Here is a 7,817-nt window from a genome sequence, read left to right as displayed (position 1 = left end):
TATATCAAATCAGTTAAAATATAAAAAATACTATATATTGCAAAAATAAAAATACTATATTGCAAAAGTATTGTCGTAAGAGTTTGATGAAGGTCATCTCCAAAAAAAAAAAGAGTTTGATGAAGGGATAATAAATCAAGACGGAGTTGTACTGGTGGTACACAAATACAGTACACGGCCGACTAGCTAGCTGTCCCACTAGGGCCCAATAATAACTCTGGCACTCGAGTTCAGTTGTACGTATACGTAGCGATCTTGTCTCAAAGAAAAAAACGTATACGTAGCGATCTCCACACCACCAATATTCCAAAGTTCAAACCAAACACGAGATGCAAAGCAAAGCAAACCACCTATATTAACGTACACGCACGTACACAGTTCCGACCCACCAATCGATCGAGCGCTCGTCGTGTCGTGTCGCGTCGAAGATCATCGACCGCCGTCGTCCCGACCTCATGGCCACCTCCGGCCACATCGTCGTCGACTTCGGCACCGATGAAGATGCTTCGGCGGGTCAGCCGCCCGTCGCGCCAGTGCCGTACCGGCTGTCCTTCACTGACCTGTCGTACACCGTCAGGACGCGCGGCGGCAGGCTGGCGAGCCTGCTGTCCCGCGCCAGGGCGTCCACGGATTCGCCATCACCGTCAACCACCAGGGCGCTGCTGGACGGCATCTCCGGCGAGGCCCGGGAAGGGGAGCTCTTCGCTGTGATGGGCGCCAGCGGGTCCGGCAAGTCTACCCTCGTCGACGCGCTCGCCGGCCGGATCGAGCGGGAGAGCCTCCACGGCACCGTCACTCTCAACGGCGAGCCCCTCCACGGCCGCCGCCTCCGCGCCATCTCCGCGTACGTCATGCAGGACGATCTGCTGTACCCGATGCTCACGGTGCGGGAGACGCTGATGTACGCCGCTGAGTTCCGCCTCTCCCGCGCGCTCTCCCCGGCAAGGAAGCGCGAACGCGTCGACGCGCTCATCTACCAGCTCGGCCTCACCAGCGCTGCCGACACCGTCATCGGCGACGAGGGGCACCGTGGGGTGTCAGGGAGGCGAGAGACGCCGTGTCTCCATCGGCACGGACATCATCCACGACCCGATCCTGCTGTTCCTCGACGAGCCCACCTCCGGGCTCGACTCGGCGAGCGCGTTCATGGTGGTACAGGTGCTCCTCGACATCGCGCGGAGCGGCAGCGTCGTTGTGATGACCATCCACCAGCCCAGCGCTCGGATCCTCGGCATCCTTGGCCGCCTCCTGCTCCTCTCTCGCGGCCGCACCGTCTACGCCGGCACGCCTGCCGGCCTCATACCCTTCTTCCACGAGTTCGGCAAGCCCATCCCGGAGAACGAGAACCCGGCCGAGTTCGCGCTGGACACCATCAGAGAACTCGAGCGCCAGCCTGATGGCGCTGCGCTGCTCGCCGACTTCAACGCCAGGTGGCAAGCAGACCACAGGATCATCGAGACTGTCAACACGATGCCGCTAGAGGTCGCCATATCCGAGAGCGTCTGTCGTGGGAAGCTGGTGGCCGGGACTGTCACAGGGACGGCGTCGTCGGTGCCGACGTACGCGAACCCGCTGACGGTGGAGGTGTGGGTGCTGATCAAGCGCTCCTTCACCAACACGCGCCGCATGCCGGAGCTCTTCGGCATGCGCCTGAGCACCATCATGATGACGGGGCTCATCCTGGCGACCATCTTCCTGCGCCTCGACGACACGCCCAAGGGCGTCCAGGAGCGGCTGGGCTTCTTCGCCATGGGAATGTCCACCATGTTCTACGTCTGCGCTGACGCGCTGCCTGTCTTCGTCCAGGAGCGACACATCTACCTCCGCGAGACGGCGCACAACTCGTACCGCCGCTTGTCCTACGTGCTCGCCAACTCCGTCGTGTCTTTCCCGCCGCTGGTCATCCTGTCCCTGGCGTTCGCGGTGACCACGTTCTTCGCCGTGGGCCTCGCCGGCGGGGGCGCCTCGTTCGCCTTCTTTGCGCTGATCATTCTCGCGTCGCTGTGGGCGGGCAGCGGGTTCGTGACGTTCCTGTCGGCGGTGGTGCCGCACGTGATGGTGGGCTACACGGTGGTGGTGGCCATCCTCGCCTACTTCCTCCTGTTCTCCGGCTTCTTCATCAACCGGGACAGGATTCCCAACTACTGGATATGGTTCCACTACATTTCACTCGTCAAGTATCCCTACCAAGCTGTGTTGCAGAACGAGTTCGGCGACGCCAGCCGGTGCTTCGCGCGCGGGGTACAGATGTTCGAGGGGACACCCATCGCCGGCATGACGGAGGCCGTGAAGTTGAAGGTGCTCGGCGCGATCAGTGCGACTCTCGGCACAAACATGACGGCTGCCACGTGCGTCGTGACCGGCGCCGACGTGCTAAGGCAGCAGGCCGTCACGGACCTCGGGAAGTGGATGTGCCTCCTGGTTACTGCGGCATTCGGCTTCTTCTTCCGTGCTCTCTTCTACGTCGTCTTGCTCGTCGGGAGCAAGAACAAGCGCAAGTAGACCGCCATCGAGAAATCATTAAATTTGCTCTGTTTCTTCTCAAATACAAATATCTGTAGTATAGGAACCATACGTAATTGATTTATCTGTTGATTTATATATATTCGAGTTGTTCGATCTCTAGGTGCTTTTCAGCTTTTGCATAGTGGATTGTCCGAATGAGACAGAGACCTGACCTGTGTCCCAAGTCCTACCAGCTTATTTTCAGACACCCAACTCAATTCCTTTTGAATAAATATATAATGACCTTCACTTACTCTTTTTTTTTTTCAGAATTCGCTGTTTTGGTTTTTTTTTGAAACTTCTGCTTTGATATTACTCAGCTGCTACAATGTCTCAACTATCCACGTAATAATTTCCAAACAACCTCCTTTCCTTTGTTCTGGAGTAGTTGGTGCAACCTTCTACCTTTTGCTAGTGGAACACAATCTCTCGCCTTGAAACCATGTCGTCAAATTAGGCACACCCAACTTCCAGAATTTTAACACAAATTATGCATCTCCCTGAAACTAGATTCACAAGTCTTGGCAATCAAATCTAAAATATTACTACTCCTTTCGATCCATATTACTTGTCTTTCTTTTTAAGCACTGATCGTAGAACAATTGTTCTACGGTATTTTCATTAATTAAATATACATCTTACAAAGCAAAAATCCATATTACTTGTCGCTGACCGAAGAGTATTCGTCACATGACATAGACAATAAGAAACTCTGTAATTGTTTTCTGCGACCATAGCTACCTTGTACACGATATGTACACACAAGTAACATGTCTGTGGACACTGGAAACATATTTGAAGGGCCCAAAGAGGATTCTAGAAGAAGATTAAACTCCTCCTATGTATTGCAAATCTGAAGCACTTGCATTGTATTATGAATTTTTTTTGTTCAATCGAGGATGACTACAATAGAATCTGTGTTTGAGGTGAAAAAAGAGAAAGACAATCTATGTCATTCGATTAGAGACCGAATGGCACAAATTTTGGTGGAGGGTATGTTGCCGCTTAATGTACATTTTACGACTCCCCCTCCCACCCAGCGTTAGATAGAAATACCTCTATAATACATAGGGAAATGAAAGTAAGTGAAATGATCATCGATTTTGATACATAGGGAAAGCTTCATACAAATTTTGTATCATTAAACTAAAGTCACTATTAAGTTTATCTATTTGATCTAGTATGCCATTGTGACGCCCGGATAATTAAGCTACAATAACTCTCTTCTAATGATGCCACGTCACCATGTTATCTGTTGTTAATCCCGCGATTGTTCAATCCCGTTCGAATCCAAAATTCAAATTCAAGTCAAACTCAAACATTTTCAAATGTCTAAAATAAAATGTTCCTCATGTGGCAAATTTTCATTTGTTAATATTGGTGGTGAACCAACATTTTTTTGCAAAGTAATTTAGTGCCCTAATCTAGAGAAAACAAAAAAGAGGTTACAAGACAGCAAAAGCAAAAGAAAAAGGGCCACAACCCCCCTGCCCACCTGGGCCTCAGCCAACCGGCCCACCCAACTGGCCGGCCCAGCCGCCAGTTACCTAACCCCCCACTCCCCGCTGACCTGGCCCATTACCCGCAGATCCCCTCCCCTCGATCCCCCAGGTTCTCTCTTTCCCTCTCCCGATCCGATCTGGGTCGGGATCGACCCCGCTGTGCCCCGACGACCGCGCCACGCCGCCTGGTGCTACTCGACGCCGTCTCCCCCATCGCGCGACGCCGTCGCCTCACCGCCTGACACCGCCGTCGCGCGGAGCCGCCTCGTCGGACCGCCTCGTCGTCGACCCGACGCCGTCGCCCGTCGTCACCGCCACCCCGTCGTCGTCCCGTCGTCGACCGCGGCCAGCACCGAGCCTGCGCGCCGCCACCTCGCCGTCGCTACCTCACCTCGCCCCCGAGCCAATCCCCAACGCCCGTCTACGCCGCCCCGTTCCCGGTCTGGAACTCGGGCTCGACCCCGACGCCATCGCCGCTCGGAGCCTGTAACGCCCCGAATCTGATGCGCCAGGTGTCTTCCAGTTATTCGCCTTCGTTGCCATGTCATCTGCTTGCGTGTTGCACTTTGCCATGTCATCATCTGCATTTTATCTGCATGCTTTTCAAAACTTGCATCCGTCCGGGTCTCCCAGTTCCTTCTGTTGTTTGTTCTGAGCCCAACCACACTCGCACGAGCCCGCGGCACCTCCGAAATATTATTTTATAAATGACATAAAAATGTTCTCGGAATGGGCTGAAAGTTGGCGTGCGGTCTTGTTATAGTGTAGGTAGACCGTCTGCCAAGTTACGTCGCATTAGGAGTCCGCTTGATAGCCCAACCATCGTTCGTAGCGGCGTCGTCGCTGGTTTATTCGTCGGTTGTTTTCGATCTCCGAAAACCCTTCCCGGGCTGCACTTCCCTTCTCTCCCCTCAGCCCAAGCCCACTCTTCACAGCCCACTAACCCCTCCTGCAGCCCACCTAGAACCCTCTCCGACCGGATCCGTCGGATCGCCATCGGAGGGCTAGGAACCGACCTCAAACCCCCCTAACCCTAGTCCTTACCCTATATATACACCCCCCTGAGGGAGTCCTGGACTACGGGGTGTCCGGATAGCCGAACTATCATCATTGGCCGGACTCCAAGACTATGAAGATACAAGATTGAAGACTTCTCTCGTGTCCGGATGGGACTTTCCTTGGCGTGGAAGGCAAGCTTGGCAATACGGATATGTAGATCTCCTGCCATTGTAACCGACTCTGTGTAACCCTAGCCCTCTCCGGTGTCTATATAAACCGGAGGGTTTTAGTCCATAGGACGAACAACAATCATACCATAGGCTAGCTTCTAGGGTTTAGCCTCCTTGATCTCGTGGTAGATCTACTCTTGTACTACCCATATCATCAATATCAATCAAGCAGGAGTAGGGTTTTACCTCCATCGAGAGGGCCCGAACCTGGGTAAAAACATCGTGTCCCTTGTCTCCTGTTACCATCCGCCTAGACGCACAGTTCGGGACCCCCTACCCGAGATCTGCCAGTTTTGACACCGACATTGGTGCTTTCATTGAGAGTTCCTCTGTGTCGTCGCCTATAGGCCCGATGGCTCCTTCGATCATCAACAACGACGCGGTCCAGGGTGAGACTTTTCTCCCCGGACAGATCTTCGTATTCGGCGACTTTGCACTGCGGGCCAATTCGCTTGGCCATCTGGAGCAGATTGAAAGCTACGCCCCTGGCCATCAGGTCAGATTTGGAAGTTTGAACTTCACGGCCGACATCCGCGCAGACTTAATCTTCGACGGATTCGAGCCACAGCCGTGCGCGTCGCACTGTTACGATGGGCGTGATTGAGCTCTGCCGCCGAACAGTGTCCTGGAGGCCGCACAAGAGTCCGCTCCGACCCTTAACTCGGAGCCGACTGCGCCGATCGAGGATGGGTGGCTAGACACCGCCTCGGGGGCTGCTACCTCTACGGCGATGGAGCCGAATACCGACCTTGTCCCTTGTGAAGCTCGTGACTCCAAGGTGCCGGACTCCTCGCCGGACTCCGAACCTCCCGCGCCCCTACCAATCGAATCCAATTGGGCGTCGATCATGGAGTTCACCGCTGCAGACATCTTTCAGCACTCGCCTTTTGGCAACATCCTGAATTCGCTAATGTATCTCTCGTTATCAGGAGAGCCCTGGCCGGATCACGGTCAGGATGGTTGGGATGAGGACGACGAAGGAATTCAAAGCCCACCCACCACCCACTTTGTAGCCACTGTCGACGACCTAACCGACATGCTAGACTTCGACTCCGAAGACATCGACGGTATGGACGACGATGCCAGAGACGACCAAGAATCAGCGCCTACTGGGCACTGGAAAGCCACCTCGTTATACGACATATACATGGTGGACATCCCAAAGGATGGGAGTGGCGATGGAACAGCGGAGGAAGACCCCTCCAAGAAACAACCTAAGCGCCAGCGTCAGTGGCGCCGCTCTAAATCCTGCCACAGCAAGAATGGAGATTCCGGCACCAGAGATAATAACACCCCAGACAGTGCCGAAGACAACCCCCTCCAGCAAGATTCAGCACAGGAGGACGGAGAAGCCAGCCCTCACGAGAGAGCGGCAGATGAAGAGGTAGAGGACGATAATTACATGCCTCCCTCCGGAGACGAGGCAAGCCTCGACGACGATGTATTCGTCGTGCCTGAGGATCCCGTCGAACAAGAGCGTTTCAAACGCAGGCTTATGGCCACGGCAAGCAGCCTCAAGAAAAAGCAACAACAGCTTAGAGCTGACCAAGATTTGCTAGCCGACAGATGGACTGAAGTCCTTGCGGCCGAAGAGCATGAACTCGAACGCCCCCCCCCCAAAGCTACCCCAAACGCAAGCTGCTACCCCCGATTAGAGGAGGAAGCATATAAACCTACATCACCAGCGCACAATACGGCTGACCGGCCACCTCGTGGCCGTGACAGAGAGGCCTCTAGGCCCTCCACTAAAGCCATACCCCGGCATCGCTCGAAAAGTACAAAGCCATGGGGGAATGCGTCGGACTTGCGAGACATATTGGAGGATAAGGCAAGACAATCAAGATCGATCTACGGATCACGTGGGCGCCCCACGATACGCGACGACAACCGTCACGCCGGATACAGCAAGTCCGGCCGGGCCGAACACAGTAGACAAAGCTCGTTTGAGCTACGTCGTGATATAGCCCAATATAGAGGCGCCGCACACCCACTATGCTTCACAGATGAAGTAATGGATCATCAAATCCCCGAAGGGTTTAAACCCGTGAATATTGAATCCTATGATGGCACAACAGACCCCGCGGTTTGGATCAAAGACTATCTCCTTCATATCCACGTGGCCCGCGGTGATGATCTCCACGCCATCAAATACCTCCCACTCAAGCTTAAAGGACCAGCTCGGCATTGGCTTAACAGCTTGCCAGCAGAATTAATTGGGTGCTGGGAGGACCTGGAAGCTGCATTCCTTGATAACTTCCAGGGCACGTATGTGCGACCACCAGACGCTGACGACCTAAGCCATATAATTCAGCAGCCAGACGAATCGGCCAGACAATTCTGGACACGGTTCTTAACCAAGAAAAATCAAATCGTCGACTGTCCGGATGCGGAGGCCCTTGCAGCGTTCAAACATAACATCTGAGACGAGTGGCTTGCCCGGCACCTAGGACAGGAAAAGCCGAAATCCATGGTAGCCCTCACATCACTCATGACCCGCTTCTGCGCGGGAGAGGATAGCTGGCTAGCCCGCAGTAACAACCTCAACAAAAATTCTGGCAGTCCGGATGCCAAGGACCGCAAT

General features: G+C 54.1%; 1 pseudogene; it reads left to right on the top strand.

The window, feature by feature from the left end:
* Window positions 1-427: 427 nt before the first annotated feature.
* On the top strand, window positions 428-2,690 carry LOC119307730 (annotated as a pseudogene).
* Window positions 2,691-7,817: the final 5,127 nt, after the last annotated feature.

Source organism: Triticum dicoccoides, chromosome 5B, assembly GCF_002162155.2.
Source record: "Triticum dicoccoides isolate Atlit2015 ecotype Zavitan chromosome 5B, WEW_v2.0, whole genome shotgun sequence".
Taxonomy (NCBI): Eukaryota; Viridiplantae; Streptophyta; class Magnoliopsida; order Poales; family Poaceae; genus Triticum; species Triticum dicoccoides.
This window is presented reverse-complemented; position numbering and strand designations above follow the sequence as displayed.